Here is a 20,801-nt window from a genome sequence, read left to right as displayed (position 1 = left end):
GCAACGGCTCCAACGGCCGCCGGGGCGCGGCATCCCGCCACGGCCGGTGCCCGCCTCCCTGAGGCGGCTCCGCGGGGCGAGGAGCCGGGCTGCGCCCCTCGGCGCTGCCGCCTCCTGACGGGGCCCACTGGAAGGAGCCCAGCGCTCAGCCACCTCTGCCCGTTTTGGAGCCTGCAGCTCCCCAGAAAAAACTGGGTCCCCATCCCGGTGGTAGAGTGAGGGCATCCCTGGGTTTTCTGTCACGACAGTAGGGCAGTAGCACTGAGCACGGCCTCGGCAGCCTTCCCACCAAAAAGCACGCAGATCCGAGGTGCAGGTACATCCTGTTACAGACTTCCTTTGCTGTGGTGCAACCCCTTCTTGTAAAAGTTGAGACATCGAGGCTGCTTGCAAGACTGTGTATGTGAGCGCCTGCCAAGATTTTCCCAGAGTCAGGGCTCACCGAGTTCCTTCCCCTTCCTCCACCCACCAAATCCTGCTGGGTTACTGGAAATGCTACAGTTTCCATCTGCCAGTGTCTTCAGGCCACCTATGGCAGAAAGGGCATTTTCCAGGAAAGACACATTAGAACTATTGCTCGGTACAGAATCAGTCCCAGTTTCTGTTTTCCTACTAAAACTGCTTCATTTCCCTTACTGAAAAGGGACTTAACAGTCCCCATGCTGTCACTTGACAGCATAAACTACCAGAGAGAAAATAAGTCAGCTGAATCAGTGTTTTTCAAACTCCTGAACACAGCCTGATCTGTGTAAAACTCACCTGTAACTAACCCGTCACTTCCATGGTGACCAACAAGCAAGTATACAGGTTGCCTACAGAGTGTCTCCTCCTCCTTCCAAACCCTAGGAAACTTGACAGGAGAAAGCAAATGGGAGTGATGCTCTCTAAAACACAGAACAAGACCATAAGAATAAAAAAATTCTGGATTATAGAGCAAGCTATCATTTTCCAAATCCTTGGTCACCTTTCTTCATCTCTGAGCCTCATTATTTTCAATAGGGCAGCACCTGACCCACCTGCTCAAGGGTTGGAACATTCTGATGAAGGTCACTATGTTGGCAGGCATTTTAATTACATGTGTTTAAAATGACAATTAGATCTTTTTATGATAATAACCTCAAGTAAAATCAGAATGCTGATTAACTAGAGGTGGAGAACACACCATTAACTAAGGCAATGAAGGTGGTAAGTCAGGGCTGAGAGGTTCTTGCTCTCTTTCTCAGTGCTGGCTTATGCTGTAGTTTTGCAAAAGCTCATAAGCTTCTAAGTGCCTTGGCTCCCCAAACAGCAAAATGGAGGAAAATGCCTTTTGCACAGCAGCAATGTGAGATTTATTTAAATAAATAGCACTGGCAAGGTTCTTGGAAATAGTCAGATAAAACATGTCACCTAAGAACAAAGTACAAAATAAATATGGCCGATAGCTTTATCGTGAGGGAAATGGCAAATACCTTTGTCTTTATGACACTGAAAAATACGAAGAATGAACAGATCCTTTTTACATTATACCTTGCATTTACTTGCTGAACATTCCCTCCGAGATGTTTTATTTGCTACTGGGTAAGACTCAGAAGGACTAGTGCATTATTTTCCTAGCACATTAGACACAACACTACAGAGAGTGAAACACAGAGAAACATCCAGTGGCTTTCTTGTACCATCAAAGATGTAGGAAAGGAGCAAGGGAAGGTGGCAAACCACAAATTTTGCCCAACTGAAAGACCAAAAGAGGAAAGAGAATCATCAAAAGCAGCCGCAGGCATCTGAAAGGAAAGCACAAGTGAGTGGGAGGAAAACAATGCATAACACAGAAATAAAGCCCCTGGTCCCTTTAGGCACATTCACATTAAAGGACAGGGACCAGATAAACTGACAGTTATCTTGGGGCTCTTCCCTGGGGAGCAAGGCATTAGGTGCACTATGCACGTAATAAAATGGTTTTAAGCACTTCTGTACCTGCCAACACTCTCTGCTACTTACTTCTCAGGCAGTTAGACTCTTCCTCCCAGGATGGCTTTCCCCAGCAACATTACCTGAAACTTTAAGGCAAGCTCATCTTTATTCTGTCAACAGCAGTGGTGAAGGACTGAATCCACAGCCACCATTGCCCGCTCCAGCAGATCTACTAAGGTACAAAATTTGCTAGAGCATCTTCTTTAAGACTTTTGGGCCCTTCTGAAAGCACAAGTCATAAGGCTTTAATCATGTCTCAGGTGCTCCTTTTACTGCAAATCCCAGCAACCCTCCAGTGACCTGATGCATGATTATCATTAAGCGATGCTGGCCAGCTATGCTTTATCTTCACAACCATAACAGCGCATATTAAGCCAGGTCTGTACAATACTACAGTGTGGTGCAGGCTGGAAAGGCAGGTAGGAAAATCTCTTCTTTCCCCATACACGCATAGAAATACCTTGACATGCTTTGTAATGGCTTCTATGTTAAGTTTTTGCCTCACAGTTCAGGGCCCTATATGTTCCAGTATCGTAGTACATGCAGTGTGATGCAGCTCAACAAAACCTGGGTGTGATATAGGTGGACTCAAAGCCCCTACTCCCATCTAAAACTCTTTTCTACAAAAAAATCATCCTCACAGCCTCACTAAGTATATTCTCCGGTTTTGGCATCCTCTGCACACTGCTGAGACCTCAGGACTCTTCATTGTGTGAAAAAGACCTTTGGTTTCCTTAAGAGTTTGCACCCACAGTATAAGAACAGGCCTGTAGTTGCCTTTCCCTCCAGTATATTCACAAGCTATGGAGAACTGGACTGGTGGGAGCTGTTGGATGCCACATTCTGATGAATGGGAGAAGTACAGCAACCCACAAAATGTGAGAAAAGATGATAGCACTGTAGACTTCTTATTGCCTCCAGGTAGTTAGGGTGTGATCCAGCCCCTTCCAGCTTTAAGAACCTCTAGCCAAACTGCTTGCTGTTTTTCAGCAAGTTGCATAAGGCAGAAAGAGCACAGCCTGATCCCTACCACAGGCTTGGCTTGCCAGGTTGATGGCAGAATGCTCTAGTTGTAAAACAATGAGAAGAGTATTAGCATCAAAGCTGTTGTTCCTTCCAGCTCAAAGATTTGCTAGGGAAAGCTGGTCTCTTGCTTTCTTAGATCAGAGAAGCTTGGCTTGACTCCAGAGAGATTAAAGGTGCTGAACTGGGAAGGAAGAGAGTATCAGATCCTGTCATTAATAAAGGTCTGGTTGCAAGTCTGAGGAAGGAGTCTACTCCATTATTAAGATATCTATCTCTCTTCCCTCTGGGAAGCTTTGACCTGGAGGAAAGGTCTCAGTTCGGTGTAATTCTTGCAGTAGGTCATTAAGCAGGAGACTGGTAGAAGAAGTAAGTTCTTCAATATCTTTTTCCTGCTTCTGTCTCCACAGACTTCTTGTATCAAGACAGAAGTCTTACCCATGTACAAACCTTACTGGTTGCCAGATGTTGGGAAAGCTGTGACTTCAAGAACTGTTAAGAAAAGCCCACAGTTGCTGAAATCTGACTGCATCTCCATCCAGTGTGACAGCATCCAAGCCACAGTTTGCTCTCTGCATATCCTTCCACTACTACAATAAAAAGTGAGTAGCCCAGCAGTCAATGCTTGCAGCTCAGAGCAATTGGAATTGCACGGGGCCTACTTCCAAGCCTGCCATTATGCAAGTCTGGGAAAGGCACCAAATTCTCCCTGTGTCCCCAACCCCTCCCCGCCCCCCATTGAAACAAAACACCCATCAAGCAGCAGGCTGGCTCGTCTGAATGAATTAATAGCTACAAAACAATTTGTGTTCCACACAAGTCTGTCAAAGCCATTATCAAGAGTCTGACATGGGTTATCACCTGCTCGTTCAGAAGCAATGGCCGAAAAGAGGCTACATCAGGACCTGCAGAATGACCTGGCCTCTGGGAAAGATTTGACATCATGCAAATATCTAACAGTAACATTTATCCATCAGGAGTGACATAAACTAGACTTGAACCAGGCAGTCTGCAGTTTTATAGCCACTCAGAGCCTTCAAAGATTTAAGCATTCAAATAATGTCAGCTGCTTGAAACCTAAATAGTTTGAAGAGCAGGGCCTCAGGATAAGCCTGCTAACCTGACTAAATTTATGCCATTGAGAATGCCAGCCCTGATGTCTCACCTGATACCTGTGGAGAAGCAACTGTGGATTGAGAACCCACCTGGTTAATAAACACAACACAGTATCTTGCTTCTTAATAGGGAGGTATAATCAATGTTAATCTTATGGGTGTGCTACTAAATATCCATCCAAAGGGGATGTTTATTTTGCAATTTCCCTCTTCCTTAATGGCAGCTTTTCCCCACTCTGCACAATCAGTCACCCTGCAGTTCACAGCTATAAATATTTTTGCTCGATAACTGTAGTATTTCAGTGTCTTCCATCTTAAGCTTTGCCTCATCCATTATCCACAGCTCCTTTGTAACAGAGGTTTTGAGCTGATGTCCTCTGTTAAGCTGTGCAAACTGATCCATACCAGGTACCTGAAGGAGCAGTATCAAAGGAGAGCAAGCTCCTGCCTTGGGCAACTCAGAGAGGATGCACGCCATTTGCAGAGATGTCCATCTCAGACTGAAGAAGATGTATTAGTCTGAGAGATGAGAAGAGAGAGGGGAACAGAGAAGGAAAAGGACAGGAAGGGTAATGATAAGAATGGGATGCAGAAGCACATGGTAGGGGAAAGGTGAAGCAACACAGCAATGGGGAAGAGGCATGATGTCTAGGAAGAAATAGGGATGAAAGAAAGGAGTGGGGTCCCTGGCAGCTGGCGTGGCTTAAGAGAGGTGAAACTGAGGAGACAGTCTATGTGGAAGAGGGGAGATTGCACAGAAGATGAACACAGTTGTGGGTATGGATGGAAAACCTAGTTGCAGATACACTTAGGTCCCTACCTACTAAGTCCTAGCTATGGAAAAAGATTTGGAGTTGCTATACAGTTAACTTAGCAAGAGCCAAAACATTCCAACTGTTTGTTTGTTTGTTTGCTTTATACCGGGGCTTGAGTGATGCCTAACTTGATGTCTAAGACAATGTCTGTAAGAACAGAGAATGAAACACGGTGACCTGGAGATTCTTCTCAGGCAGAAAGCTTGGGAATTGTGGGAGTAGTTGGTGAATAAATAGCAGAAGAAGGTAGCATTAGGATTTATGGAGAAAGAGGAGCAGGAAGGGTGTACAAGGCATATGAATGGATTGAAGGAAATGCAGTTGGTACAATTGTTCCTAGCTTCTTGAGCAACCATGTACAAGTGCCCTACGTGAAGCTGGCTTTGCTGCAGGCTTTATAGCTAATGTTGTTTTAATTTCTGACATGTCACTAATGGAGAAAGATTTAATATGTATTTATTCAACGTCACTAAAAATATTCTGGCAGTTGAGGGGGATGGAGAATAAGGATGATCAATGAGAGGCATGGAGAGGTCCTGCGCTTCTGTAAAGACTCAGATGCAATGCTTAAAAATGGGGGTTGGAAAAGCTCTCTCCCAGTAACCTCTGCCATGAAAACCTGCTGTCAAGTGTCAGGCCAGATTAGGGAAACTGGGCAGAAGATGAAAGACCCTTCTCCTAAGTGCAGCCTATTGAAGTGGAGGTAGCTGCACTGTAACAGCAGTGCCTGTACCTGGCAAGTTCTCATTAGAAATACATATTGTTTCCCTGGTTTCGTATGGTAAGTCCCTTCACCACTGTTAACACTTGCTGTGTTAGCAGTGAGTGATAATCTGGCAGGTCTTGATCTGTTTCACAAAATCTGCAAGAAGTATGTGGCAGTAGGTCAGCTGAGATACAGATGGATATGTCACTCTCTTCTTCCTTCTCCTACCTGGTACAAAGCTGAGTTTCTGGCTCCTGTCCTGTGCTCCTTCCTTGCCTCTGCACGGGAAGGCTTGGCCCTACAAGAGAGGTGGCAGAGGGCCTTCTGTCTTAATGCGACAGGGCTGGATCCAGCCTCGATGCAGGTGAGGAGGCACATGCTGCGCAGGCTGTACAGATATGCAGCTACCTCTACCTGGTGTGGCCTAGATAGCATTTGACATGCTGGGCAGGGTACATGGCACCCTGCCCTTCCTGCAGTAGTGGGAAGAGAATTAAATCCTTCCTGCGCCAGGAGCAACAGTGATGTCCTGAATCCTCCAGCCACTGGCCTTTTGGTCAGTGAATAACAAAGATCTCAACAGCAAAAGGAGGTTTGTTTGCGCACAGTAAGCAGCTCTGTCCCTGTGCTTGCTAATGAGAGATAGACTCACATAAATTCAAGCCTCCATGAGCACCAAGGGGGCTTGGATCCAGATTAGACAGTGCTTGGATGATTTGGTGATTGGCACCTTAGAAATTACTTAGATAGACAGAGCAGAGTGGAAATAGATGGGTCTTTGCAGCTTTGGCTCTTCTCTGCTAGTTATAATTATTTGAGATGATGTTTCACATCACATTCAAACTCCTGTGCAGATAGCAGCGGCACAGAACAAGAGATCTTAGCCACCTAGGAGAGGATTATGTGGATATGACAATGTTCAAACCCACTGGGCTCTGCCATGCTGCATTATTTAAGCCCAGTAACCAAATTTAGTAACCAGCCCCTGAGGCACTGAGAGAAAAACACAGCTTCCAGAGCTCCCTTCCCTCACAGTCCTCTCGGCTTCCTCCCTTAAAGGAGCCACCAGCTTTTTCTCCCTCAGCCCCACAAGCCAGGCCTGATTTCCCACTTCTGGGAACAGTGAAGTCCTTTGCACAACTGTAACTTGTGGCCTGGGTACCCTCTACCATGTGCACTGTGAAGCCATGGGAATCCAACATGGAGTCATCCTCATGGGAAGCCAAAGCCATCTCCGCCTCAGGCCTTCAGGATGCAAGGCACAAAGGCTGTATCTGTGCAGTGAAGCACATGCTCAGGTGCAGGCAAGACTGCCCTGCAGACAGCATGGTGCCTGTGTGGGCTATGGGCTACTTCCTGGCTATAGCTCTGCTCTAAACACCCATGTGTGCTCAGGCTGTTAATGCTGCCCTCTCTGCCCTTTCATGAGAAACTTAGCAGGCTCTCACCCGCCTGGAAGCTTTGCAGCTCCAGCAAAACCTGTGTCTGAATGTACCTGCTGGTGATGTGTGTGAAAACAGCAATTCTGGACATACGGACAGGCTCAGGCTTGTGCTTGGGTGAGATTGCTCCTTGTCTCCTTGCCCACTGAAGCTGCAGCTGGTGAAAAGAGGTGGGCTCAGATCCAACTCCACCAAGTGAGGCCTGTCCTCAGCAGCAGGGCTTTGTCACTGCTCCACAATGCCACAGTGCCAAAAGATGGCAATTAATGGCAAATAATTGACCAATTTTGTAAAGGACTAGGGCAAAGGAAGCCTGGGAGGCTTGGACAGAGCCTATCCAAAGGTCCTTCAGATTGCTTGTCACCTGGCTTGTGTCAGTGACCAGATGCCAAGCTGCAGCAGAGCCTTGCCTCTCTGGTAAGAAAGGAGTGCTCAAGTCTATGTACATGACCAAGCTCTCCAAAGCAAGCTGCCGGAAGGAGAGGTGGGACAAGGTGAATATTTAACCAGCACCATGTCAAAAGCAAACACATGTCTGCTGTGTTGTTTTATCATCGCATTGGGCATTGGTTGCGTACACGCATTTGAGGCAACATTACTCCCTGCGGATCCTGGCAGAGCTGGCTTGGCATGCAAGGAGGTCATTTCAGTAAAAGCCAAGCTCAGCCTCAGGGAGCCACAAAACAGTGCTGAGACCTGCTGGTACTGTAGGTGACTCCTGCCACCATGGCTATTAACTGCAAGGCGTGCCCTCTCCGAGGCGGCGATCGGACGCCATAGCCTCTTAAAACTGTCTGCTGTCTCTTGGATCCCTCCCTGGCCTTCAGCCCAGTGCCCTGGAGGCAGCGAGATGGAGTCTGCTGTTTACAAACACAGCCTTCATAAAACCTTGTGTGGAATGAGAAAGAGGAGCAAGCCTCACTGAAGTGCCCTGGGAGGAGCAGATCTAATTGGAGATTGCCAGGAACTTCTTCCTGAGCTGCCTTTGCTGACCTGGATGAGCCACAGCTGAGCTGCCAAGATGAGGAGCAATGGGAACCAGCTGCAAGGGGCCTCTGTTTGGTCAGGGATCCTGGTGAGACCGCCCTGTGTGAGCTGGGCGGCAGGGCCAGATCTGCAAGGGAAGAGACACCCTAAGGCTTCACAGGCAGGGGTCAGCCATGTGTACTTCTTGTACCATTCCCAGGTGCCCAGCTTTGGGTGTTCAGGATTGATCAGGCTTTTTAACTCTGCTGTTGTTGCTGGGTTTTTTTGTAATACTCAGTCCAGCCATGCTAACCAAACACTAAGATGGGTTATTTATCACATACCTAGAGTGCCACAACAAATAGGGCCTGTTGCTCCAGTTTGCCTAAGCTGCCCGTACTCCACAGTGATTTTACCTGGAAACCACAGTGTCTTCCCAGTATTTCTATTGTTCTAGTGGCCACCAGAGCCAATACCAGTACTGGCCTCTGGTGAAGGGTGCCAGCAAGTTGGTAATGCTTGGCATAAACCGAGTACATCTTTCTTCCCGCGCAGTGGTGCCCCGTCAGTTCATCCCTCCTCTGCACAGACCACCACTGTGGTGCTGAGAAGTGGATGGCAGCAGCGGCTGTGCTGCAGGCACCGGGCCCTGGGGAGCCGTCCTCATCAAACATAGCTCCTCGGGGTGCTGGGCGCTGTCAGCTGCATGCTGGCTCCTGTGCAGCACTGGGTGTGACACCCCAGCATGGGGCGATTTTCTATGAAGACAATTTACTAGAACCCTTTCTGAGGTCTTGTCTCCAGGGGAAAATTCTCCAGCACTGCTGTTGTGGGATAAACGGTTCTGCAATAAACTTTAAAATAGCTGCCCATGGGGATGCAGTAGGCTGGAAAAAAACAGTCATTTTGTTCTGGTGTGATCACTCCATTTTGTGATGCTGGCTCTTTCCCCTCCCTCCCTTCCACTGGAAATCAGCATGCTCAATTCAAATGCCAGCACTTTGCAGGCAAGGATTGGAGGGACGCAGCTTGGCCTGCAAGAGGCCGGTTCCCTGGCTTTCCGGGCTGGAGTCCTCTCCTCACTGCTTCAAAGCAACAAACTGTGCAAATGTGCAAAAGCTCGCGTGCATCACACTCAGGGATGTGAATCCTCAGCCCTCTCCAGGGACCAGCATGGGAGCCAAGATGTGGAAACACAAATAACGGTCCTGGGCAGAGCCTTCCAGCAGCTGTGACTAACATCAGACCACTTGGCAGAGGGCTGCCTGCTCTTGCTCTCTGCCTCTCTCTGAGATCCTCAGACTGTTGCTGTGGAATCCCTGCCTGGGGAAGGAGAGGATGGAGGAGATGTAGGCTTCTGGCCCAGGATTTCCTTCAGCCTGTGCGCAGGCATGGGCCACATGTAGCAGTACCAAGAGCAAGGCACAGGAAGGGCAATGCGTGAGACTGTTTGTGTGAAACACATACACCGGGGCTGGCTGAGGGCAGCCAGGACCTCTCTGTTTTCCTGGGTTTGGAAACAAGGCCCAGCCTGCCTGCCACTAAGACTGCTCTTGTGCTAGCAGCAGCCAGCATCCAGCAGGAGGAAGTTTTCGGGATGGGCTGCTTGGCAGGGAGGAAAGGGGCGAGGGTGTGGAAGAGGATAAACCAGCAGTGCTCCTCCACTGCGGTGCATAAGCAGGCCTCAGATTTTCTCCCAGGGCTCAAACTTAGCAAGGCAGAGCTCTTATCAGTGCCCTCTGCTCCAGGCCCTTCCTGAGACTGCAGGCTCCACACTTGCTCAGGCCCAGGCTGCTATCTGGCGCCAGTGAGATGAGGCAGCTTGACTTGGGGGCTAGAAATCTGCTGGCCACCTGCATGCAGAAGCAGGCTCAGAGGAGAAAACCTGTGCAGACCTCTGTGTGCTCTGTGCTACAATGCAGATGCTGCTGGGACAAGACATTTCTCATCAAATGAGTACAGCTGTGGCTGTGGTCTATCATCCCTTCCCCAGAAGGACCGTTCTCTCTGAATCTCCATCCCCTCCAAGCAGGGAGCCACAGCACTTTGACAGTGGTCTGCCCTGCAAACCATGGCTCCAATACTGTTTGCAGTGAAGTCCAAAAGCAGGAAGAAGATAGGTCCCCTTCTCTTTTTTTTTTCTTTTTTTTTTCTGGGCAGTCAATTCACCTCTGGAACCCAGCTGCCTATGAGGTGCAGAGAGAAAGATTCTAAAAGACAGCAATAAAGAGGACGTGGGTGCAGGGGGAGGAGGAAGGCAGGGAGGGGGAGAGGAGGGGTACGTATGTCACAGCTTACCTCAGAGCCAGAATTAGAAGCCGGGTTAAAAAAAATAAAATCACAGCAGGAAATAATGTGTGGCTTAAAATAGCAACATCAAATGGGAGCGAGAATGGGGAGTGGGTGGCATTTGAGGTTGCTGCTCTGTTCCTCCCTCAATGGCAGGGTTATTAATATGTCTACGCTACTTGTGTTTATGTAACAAAGGGCACTAAAGGCCAAAGCTGTATTTTCTCTAACACTGCAGGGGAGTCTGTGAATCTTTTCTTCTCCCCATAGCATTAAGTGGGAGGATCTGCACTTGTGCTTCCTGCCCCAGAAACAGAGAATATCCACGCTGCAGCCGTGCACACAGTTACGTTTCCATGGCTTGGCAGGGTGGAACAGAGACCTTTAAGGCTTTGAAGGCGCTTGTCTGTCTTTCATTGCTCCCCACAGAAAAAGCTCATTCCCAGAGCACACCTGTAAATGTGGCCGGGTTGTCTCTGGCTGGAGGCTGCGCTGTAATAGTAGGCGAAGTACCACTGCATGTTACTACACATTTCCCTGCTAGTTGTGTGTATTTGTAGTGAATCACAGACCTTTGAGATGGGTAATGCAGTCCATTTCCTTGCCAGCTCAGGGCTGTTCCCAGCCATATAAATTAATCCCTCACGTTTCTCTTGGGAGACTGTGGCACAGACTGATCAATCTTTTTTCTGTACACCTTGTACGTTGGGAGCTAATATTAAAGACAGGAAAACACTCACAGTTTTGCTAAGAAAGGAATATTTCTTTTGGGTGCGTGAGGAAAGAGCCCACTACATCACCACTCTTTGATGGTGCTGAAGTAACCCAGAAAAGCACCAAGTGATGGCACTTGTTTTTTAGACTAATGTGATCACTTCTGGACTAAAAAGCAGAACAAGCCTGCTCTGAACTTGTGGAGAAAGGTGGGAGGGTGTGCAAAGGGAGCTCCAAGGGAAGGCCGGCCTGTCACTGGGCACACTTGGTACTTTTAGCTCATCTGAATGGCAGCGTGGTACTCAAGCCAATCTGTACCTGGTCCCCTCAGTGCAAAGGCAAAAAACGGGGCTTTTCTTCACCACTGAGCAAAACGCATCAGCCCGCAGTCCTGCACAGGCACTCCTATCCAAAGGTCAGTCTGGGGCAAATAGCACAGGACCAGCTTTGTCACATGATTAAAACCTGCTGCACAGACCTGATTCTCTGATACACTCTGGCATCGGTGAGTATCTTTGACATAAGCTGGGACATGCTGCTGTCAGGGGAAGGAGAGTCAGGCCCAGCTCTGATGCATATCTTCCCACAGGCGGGCAGAGCCACGCAATTTGTTTAAACATGGCATGCTGGTGGCTGTAGACAGAGATCACTCCCAGCAACTCAATCAACATGCATAATATTCTGCTAAAATTCAACCGTGGTAAATATCTCCACCATGCTATCCCTCCAAGCAAATATAGTACCTGTATGGAAGAAATTCCTCAGGACGTTTCCTGTCTGGAGCCGAAGCTCGCCAGGGACTGAATTTCCTGTGAGGCGGGAGTTGGGAATGCAAAGCAAAGAAGCTAAGAAGAAAATGCAATGATACACATTTGGACCTGCTCTACAAAGATCCTCCCCAGCAAGCACATTTTCTCCATTTAAATAAAAATGAAGCAGTCAGATTTGCAAATATTGGCTGGGCTATTTTTCATTTGTGATTCTTATTTTTACCTCACTGCTTCTCTTTCTGTCTATTTTTTCCAGCTGTGATTCTGTGACTTACACATCCTGAAAATGAAAGGGGTTGTTTTTGCCAATAGCAAAGTGCTATGCATCCTTTCAACCATCTGGAAATATATTTTTTATTCTTCCCCTCTCCCAACCACACACGCACGTGCACACACACAACCAAGTCTTTGTTTCTCGGAATCATTTCCCGCACCAAAGCTGATGCTCATGAAAAGAATTCAGTGAAAAAGTTCCACGGGCATTAAAGGGCTGAATAAACAGGGCAACTTCCTGAGCACTCTTTCTCATCCAAACTGCCACCTCATGAGGAAGAGATGAATGCAACGGAGCATACAGTTTAGTGGCAGGCGATTAGGAGAAGTAACATCTCCTGTTCTTCTGTCCTGGCTCTGCTACAATCTCCTTTGTCATTAGAAGTGAATTGCCTACCTGCTCAGTGCCTTGGCTATAAATAGGGATACAGATGCTTTTAACCCCATGTGATGATCGATGCATTCATGTTTGTAATGTGAGCTGATGTCCAGAGATGAAAGAAGTAATCTGAAGTGAAAATTACCATGATAGCTCTGTGCTGAGACTAATAGAGTCAAGCAGGACAGTCTGGGAGGCAGAGACTAGACTTGATCATCTCTTGCCCAGAGGCAAATGTGAAGTGAGCTATGTCACCACGCTATCCAGATGACTGCAGGTCTGCAAGAGGAGACAAAGAAGAGGCAGAGCCATACTGGCTGGTACAAACACGCTTACGGTGGCCAGCTGAGAATGAATAACAGCTGCTTGCTCATCATCCTGATTTCTGTCACTACTAGTGTTTCTGAACGCTGAAGTGTCCCAGTGCTGTGACTCAGGGCTGTGAGTCATGGGCTGTATGTCTCTACCACATGGAATCACTCACTTGCTCTCTCAGATGAGATTGCAGAAATCACAGATCATCTTGGGTCTCCTACAGTGGTAAGTCTTAACAATATAGGCAGATATTTATAAACACATCCAGAAAAGATTCATCCCTTCTCCCCTGACAGTCTATCAGGAATTCATGTTAGAGATCAGTTTCACATGCACACTAAAATACCAAGAAAAGAAGTGGAAGTCTTTTTTTCCTTGCGTGGACGTTTAATTCCTATGTCCCCAAACCAAACTCTAGGAAATCCAGTCAAGATGAGAAGCAGTGAAGGCAGCATTCAGCCTTTTGTCTCCCCTGCTTTTACTGGGCCCATCTTTAGTACTGTGATGCCGACAGCAGGACAACACGCTCCTTTTTGGCTCCTGATCTGCCTCTTCCTCACCCACGCTCTCCAGCATTCCTGGTAAGGAAGCTTTAGTGTAGGAACATTCTGCCAGCCTCAGTGCCAGGCTGCAATTAGCGGCAGGCAGTGCTGCAGCAGGAGTTCTCGCTATGCTCGCTGGCAAGATCTCTAGAACACCAGCTACCTCCAAGCCGTCCTTCATGCATGGCAAGACCTACACTGACCATGCCCAGCAGAGCAGACAATTTTTTTCTTCTACAAGCTGTGTCGGTGACCAGCTGTGCCTGCGGGACTTCACACTCAGCTTGTACTGACTCTATGTTGATACAGGTGCAGCTGAAATAGCCGCTGCTTCCTTTAGAGATGAGGGAACAGAGGCTCACCCCAGCATGGAGGTGCAAAGCCTGGAGTGATCTCACTGGCTGGGAACCTCCTGCACTGCCTGCCTGTGCAGCACCTCATCAGCGAAGCAGGGGCCCCACACTGACAAGAGTGGGGTTGCTGATAGTGCCCAGCCAGCTCCTCCAGTGGCAGTGCAGTTTCTGTTGGCAAAAAGGTGTTTCTGTTGGCACAAACCTCTTCCCTGCATTGATTAATTCACGCTTTCTTTTTTTTTTTTTTTTTTTGGCAAATCTCTCTGCAGGAAGGTGTTGTGCTGGTGTGAAGCTGTGGCAAGGAACTGCTCTCACTGCTCACAGTTGGTCTGGATCCTCCCCCTAAAACCAGATAAAAGATGGAGGTAATCTCTTCGTGAGAGCTTTCTGTTTGTTGAGGCAGGATGAGTACTCTTGTAAAGTCTGAATGAATGCAGACAACTCAGGGACCCATAATAGGAAAGCAAACACAATACTCCAAGCACAGGGACTCCCGAGTGATAGGAAGTGACTTCAGCACACCAGTTCCTCTATTCCCGTAACTCTCTGTGGGTTTGCCAATAATCCTTATCGTCTTTGCTGAGAAAGGAGTGCCTTTGCTAACTGATTACATCCTCCTTTCCTTACTGTGGTCAGCCGGTTGCTGCATTCCAGAAGCAGCTGGCATGATTGATAGATAAACACATGTCCCAGTGTATTTTTCCTTGTCTGCTACAGCCGTATGCAGCTCTGCAGCAGTTCTAGAAATGGGTGAAACAACACAGAACAGTTTTGTCACCAGTACTGTTTCCTAGAAACATTAACCCAGCGAAACTCCACTTTTTTCCGTACTTCCAATCGAAGCAGCACAGATCTCTCTGCAGGACAGTCACAGCCGCCCCTACCTCCCCTGACCAGAGCTTGTCCCACAGCCCAGCAGCCCCTGCAGACAAGGCGGTTCATCTGCAGGACCAAGAAGATGCAGTACCCAAAGCGACCCAGAGATGCTAGGCTTGAAGGGATCCTCTCAGCTACTGCCCATGTCCCACACTGAGGCTGCACTTGGTCTAGCAATGCAACCTATGACTAGCCAAGAAACATCCCAAACTCAAGTCTTTTGAGAATGAGCATGAGTGCATTTGTTCTGGAATTTTAGCGCCTTTGATTAAAGCTCTGGGCACCTTGACTTCAAGATTTTTGGGTAGCCTGGAGGCATTCTTTGAATGCAACAGTACCGTCCAGTTAAGTAATAAAATGCTTCAGGACCACCTTTGCTCCAAGCACATCACCCTATTTTAAACAGCACATCATGACAAGAGTCATCTCAGGCCAAATTCCTCTTTGATTTGAGTCACTAGAGTGACATCAGAGATGGACTTAGCGGAGTTTGCTAAGAGACTAGGAGATGGCCAATTGTATTTATTTTTTTTCTGGTTTCAGTTCCTGGAATCTGATTTAAAGATGTGCCCCTTCCCTTGCTGTTAGCTCACGCCATGAAAGTGGGCGGGGATGCTCAAATGGCATCTTCTTTGACCTTTCTGGGACCGAGATGACTGTGGTTGCTTTTTGAAGGCTTCTGAGAAGCTTCCAGCAGCAGCCTCTGTACCCCATCCCCTGAACTGCATCTGCAGCATCCAGCCACAGTCCCTCCAGAGGGCAGCGTGGCTCAGTGACGACACTACGCTCTTAATTTGTTCCAGTCTGTTTCACACTGACATTTTAGCACTGACGTCATCAGCTGCTGAAATTTCATTGCTGCTGCTAAGAATAACAGCCCTTCTCATCCCCCACCTTACACCAAATAGTTATTTATTAATACAGAAAGGATACAGGCTTGTCTTTTCTGACACAAATCAGGTTCTGGTGGTTACAAGAAGCAAGAACAAAGCACAGAAGATACTTGCATGTTCTCTCAGGCTGGGACAACAAACAAACAACAACAACAACAAAAACAAACACAAGAGCATATTAACAAAAAGTAAGAGTCCTTCAAAAACCTAATGGGAAAAACTCAGACTGATTTGTTTTAAGCTTTCCTCACTGGACAGTCTTAGGCACAATGCACTGCTTCAGTAGCCTAGGCTACAGCCCACTCCAGAAGTCACACACAAAGCACTTTCCAAATTCTCCCAGGCTTTGTACGTTGTGTATTTGCTTGTAGTGGTGCAGTGTGGGCGTAAAACACTGTGAAATCAGAATTCCCCATTGACTTCGGGGCCTGAACCAAATCCTATTGATTTCCGTGGGAGGACTTCCATTAACTCGAATGGGCATTGAATCAAACCTAAATTGGCAGTGCTTTGCACCCATTTGGCATAGTGTAGTTGTCTGCAGAAGGTGGAGAATTAGGTCCAACGATACTGAGAAATGCTTTAATTAAGAGCATTATTGAAGAGAGAGAGAGCTTTTCCATCCTTATGCTGATAAACTGCATTTGTTCTAATGGCAAGGGGTCATATTTTCAGATGCTTGGTCTAAAGATGAAGCTGAGTGCTGAGAAGATTTCCAAAAGGATGCTTAAAGGCAAATGAGGTGCTGGGAAGCCCTTGAAATCAACAGGTCCATTAGCTTATTTATAAGCTTTTGAAAATCCTTGGAGGTACCTATCTGCATCTTTGGTGGCCTTATAAATCTAACCAGCAGTCACTAACCTCTGATATCAGCTGGGGGTTAGTTGTCCCCCACACTGGCCCAGCTCCTCCTATCCCAGTAACACAGGCAGCACGGTTGGTTCAGGTTGGAGCAGGGACAAAGGCTCCCTGCAGACAGCCCAGCTCAGTGACTCTTTATCGGCACCCTCAGTGAGGCCGCGGCTGCAGCCGTCCATCCTCCATCACACCTCTGCCAGGTCACCCAGCTGGGGCAGCCGCTCCACAGCTGTCCCCTGGGCTCGGTTAACTAAGGCCCTCAAGTACCAGACACGCAGAGATCCTGGAAATGTTATTTTCAGGCAGCGCAGGGGAAGCCAGCAGCTAGCTGAGCTTCCGTTCCAGAAGCAGCTCTGAACCTAGACAGACCCGCATCCGGTCAAGGGGAGAATTCTCAAGACTTCTTTGTTGCCGCTTTCCCATCAACTATGAGGTCTCTAGCATCATTTCCTGTATTGCTGCTGACCCTCTTGAGGCATCTTCCTGCACCGCCTGACCTTCAGCAACTGTTGCACTCTTTACCTCAGCAAGTGCCTTTACTGTGAAGTAAGGAAAGTTTTGGGAGCTGGCCTTTCCGATGGATGCTCTGGCTGTTGGCTGCAGTACTTCGCCTGGCTGTTATTTTTCACTTGGACTTGAGTGCTTGGCACGGTCGTTCTGGAAAGCACAGGGAGACTGATCGCGAGACGCGAAAGACAACATCTATGCCCACAGATCTGAGGGACTGCAAGAGGGGAGCCCAGCACTTTCACACCCAGTTGGAAGCCTTCCCCTGAAGGGATTCTTCCTGGGGAAACCATCCAGAAAAAGTAGTTGCTGGAGAGGAAAGCAAAGAGAAAGTGAAAGGGTTCCCAAAGCTGAGCCTTACACAAGGAACACGGAGGTGTGGGTTTCTCCTGAGCCCTGGCAGCTATTTACATCCAGCTGGGATCACCAGCGAGGTCACTTGCTGCTGGGCCCCTAGGCTGACACACTCCCCTCAGACCAGGTCAGAGCCCAAGGGATGGCTGCTGCCACCTGACTCCCTCACACCCCCGTGCTAACTTCTTCCTCCCCATGAGTAATTTCCCTGCACCTCCTCCCACACGCCCCCTCCCACCCCCAGTTCCTTGCACTGTGCATTTTTATGCACAAAGGGAACGTGCTAGATTACGACACCTGCTACTGGAATAAGCATCAGGTAAAGGGAAAGGAATGTGCAGAGGGATGTGACCCACGCAAGCCAGGGGAGAAAAATTCCTGCCTGGCACTGGCAGGGAGCAGCTCTCCAAGCAGCTCTTGCTGACAAAAACCCCGCTGTCCGAGTTAAAGGCTGTATGTGCTGCCTGCACCAAAAGGAGCCACCTAATTAAAGATCACTGGAAACCACATGCGTTTGCAGCAATGGCCCCACTTCAGAGGAATCTCTCGAGGCAAATAACTCGGTCATTTTTCAAGGGCTCAGACATTTGTGGAAAGAGCCTCCACAGCCACGCTCATGAGGACCAAGGCACAAGTGTTTTCAATCTCGTACTGCGGGGCATGAGCTGACACTCAGCTGGGGGCCAGGAAGGCATTTCCTCCCGGAGGATATTATTGTTCTGAGAGGTACCTCATGGGAGATGCACGTCTTCCTCCCAAATACTGCCTTTAATCATTATTTTAAAAAGGAAAAAAAAAAAAAAAAAAAAAAGCAAAAAAAGAAAAAAGCAAGAAGAAGAAATTACGGGAGGAGAAGGGGGGAAAAAAAGAGAGAAAAGAAATAATCCATGAACCAGGCACGTCCGGACACGACGCTCCCATCCCACCCTACCCGGGCGCGGCCCCGCTCCTTCTGGGAAGCGCCGTGCGTCACCCACCGCCCCCGCCCCGCGGGACAGCCAATCGCCGGCCCCTCTATTTGCATACGGCGCGCGCGTGCTGCCGGGCCGGCAGCGGGCTGCGGGCTCTCGCCCCTCCTGCGGGTATCGTGCTGCGAGGCCGGGGCTGAGGCCGGGGTACGCACAGGGGTACCGCTCAACGCGGCCGTCGGGCACCGCGCAGCACTCGCCCTGACCGAACAACGGCAAACTCCGGCAGTTTCATATTGCTTGGAGGGTGCACAAAATTAGTTGCCCGGATGACCCTCAGTGGTCTGGGGTGCAGGCTTCAAACCTGTAGCTGTCTAGCGACAGAGTGGTTCAATTCCACCTTTCGGGCGGGAGTGAGAAGTAAATTTTCCTTTTGTCCCCAGTGAGCACCCCAACCCTGAGGGCTTTAGTACCACCCGTGGGCTGCCCTTCTCTGGACACACTCCAGGGCCTTGATGTCTTTCTTGTTTTGAGAAGCCCCAAACTGGACACAGTACTTGAGGTGCACGAACAGTAACTGCACACGTGATGTGGATGTTGCCTACCCTGCCTCTGCTATAGAATACTCAGCTGGGACATGTGAACAAAGACAGTTTTACCTATTTTATTGTTTTCCTTGAGCCCCATCCTTTGTTTCAGACCTTCCTGTGGAGCTGGCACATGCTGACTGATGAAATAGCCCTGTGTTCAGCTCAGCTGAAGCAAGCACAATCTCTCAAGGGTGCCTGGGTGACAATTCAGATTTTAATTAAATTCTACTAAGCAGATCTTCTGAAACAGTGTCACATATCCTACAAGAACAGCAAAGAAATAAATAACAGAAGCCATTCTCTAGCTCCGCTCCATATTGACTATAACCTATCTCCCACCCACGCTCCAACTAGGATGCCTCACTTCAGCAGTAAGCACGAGTGCTAATAATGTCACCCAGACCCATGAAAAATAAAGGTTAGCGTGAAGCTAACAAACATATTCTTCAAGCAGAAGGCATTTACTTTGTGATATCATATTGCTATAGTTCCAACAGATGCTACGCAGAGCCTGCAGTTAGCATGAGACCCCAGAACACCCCCACCACAGGGGACAGCAAGGACTTAAGAATGCATTTCCTCCTCGTTTCCTGGTCCCGCAGGCAGGAAGGGCTCTGCCTGGGGCATCCCACAGTGGGAGAGAAGAAACACGTTACTCATAGAATCATTATGGTTGGAAAAGACCTCTAAGATCATCTCATCCAACCACCAACCCATCCTCACCGTGCCCCCTAACCATGTCTCTCAGTGCTGCATCCATGTGTTTCTTGAACACCTCTAGGGACGGTGACTCTACCACTTCCCTAGGCAGCCTGTTCCAATGCCTCACCGATCTTTCTGAGAAGGAATTTTTTCCTAATATCCAACCTGAACTTTCCCTGGCGCAGCTTGAAGCCATTCCCTCTCATCCTATCGTTAGATGCACCATCCCTTCCCAGTCATTGGTCCCCTCACCCGCTGCCTCATTAGACCACGAGTGGCAGTGACTCCAGCTACTGACCTGCCTGGATCTCCACTATCACATTTTGTCTCAATTCCTATGCCACTCCCTCTCATCCTATTGCTGTTACCTGGAAGAAGAGGCCAACCCTCACCTCGGTATAACCTCCTTTAAGTTAGTTGTAGGGTGCAATAAGGTCTCCCCCGAACCTCCTCTTCTCCAAACTGAACTTCAGTTCAGTTCCTTCAGCTGCTCCCCATAAGACCTGTGCTCCAGACCCTTCACAGCTTCGTTGCCCTTCTCTGGACACACTCCAGGGCCTTGATGTCTTTCTTGTTTTGAGAAGCCCCAAACTGGACACAGTACTTGAGGTGCGGCCTCACCAGAGCTGAGTGCAGAGGGACGATCATCTCCCTGCTTCTGCTGGCTGCACTATTTCTGATACAAGCCAGGATGCCATTGGCCTTATTGGTCACCTGGGCACACTGCTGGCTCATGTTCAGCATTGCCAAGTTTCCAGCATTCCTGGGAGCATTTGGGACCAAGTGTCATCCAAAGTAGGTGAGCGCCTCTGAGGATCCAAGCCTGAGTGACTCTGCTTCCTTTGCACCAGATGACTCACTCCAGCTGAGAGCCTAGGAGGAGGAGGGGCACAAAAGGGCCCCTGTACCTCTCCTGTTCAGCTGTGATTGCTCTCAACCCACTCATCCATCAGAAACCAACTGTGATGCCAGCATGGACTGGCTCTGGGAATCCATGGGCCAGCACTGCAAAATCTGGTTACAAAGCTCTCCACATCCCACATAGCACCGACCAGCTTTTTATGGCTTTGCAGGAGATCAGCAGGCGCTCTCCCCAGCGTGGCTGGGCATGCCGTGGGTCCCAGATGGCTTTGTGCTCCCAGGCACTCCAGCCACCAGCCTGTGTCTTCTGCCTATAATGAACTTTCTGTGTGGAATTCCGCTATGGCCTCAGTAATTGGTATCTGTGTTGCAGTTTGCCTGGGGGCCTTTGTTTGCTTTGGGGCAGGGGGAGCGCTGGAAAGCCCTTGGCCCAGTAGTGGGCAACTGAGAACATTGAAGTTAGATGGCAGTTACCAAGTCGAACATAATACGGCTCTTTCATGTGGTGTTTATAACTGAACATGCTGTTTTGTGTTGGCCTATTTTTTTTTCTTCCAAGAAGTAGTTTTGGATTAAATTATGACAATTACATTCTTA

The 20,801-nt window shown here is 48.6% G+C and overlaps 1 long non-coding RNA gene across 4 annotated transcripts; it reads left to right on the top strand.

Moving 5' to 3' along the window:
• Nucleotides 31-14,977, top strand: LOC110396614. 4 transcript variants are annotated; one of them, XR_002437109.1, is made up of 5 exons: nt 229-316; nt 1,988-2,130; nt 2,214-2,331; nt 3,387-13,341; nt 13,925-14,977. It is a non-coding gene; the product is annotated as an uncharacterized LOC110396614 (long non-coding RNA). The 4 variants fall into 4 exon arrangements; XR_002437110.1 differs by having other exon boundaries at nt 2,214-2,372; XR_002437111.1 differs by lacking the exon at nt 2,214-2,331 and having other exon boundaries at nt 31-316; nt 3,387-3,578; nt 13,925-14,972.

This window comes from Numida meleagris, chromosome 3 (assembly GCF_002078875.1).
Source record: "Numida meleagris isolate 19003 breed g44 Domestic line chromosome 3, NumMel1.0, whole genome shotgun sequence".
In the NCBI taxonomy this organism is placed as follows: Eukaryota; Metazoa; Chordata; class Aves; order Galliformes; family Numididae; genus Numida; species Numida meleagris.
Note: the sequence above shows the minus strand (reverse complement) of the source record. Positions and strands in the feature narration are given on the sequence as shown.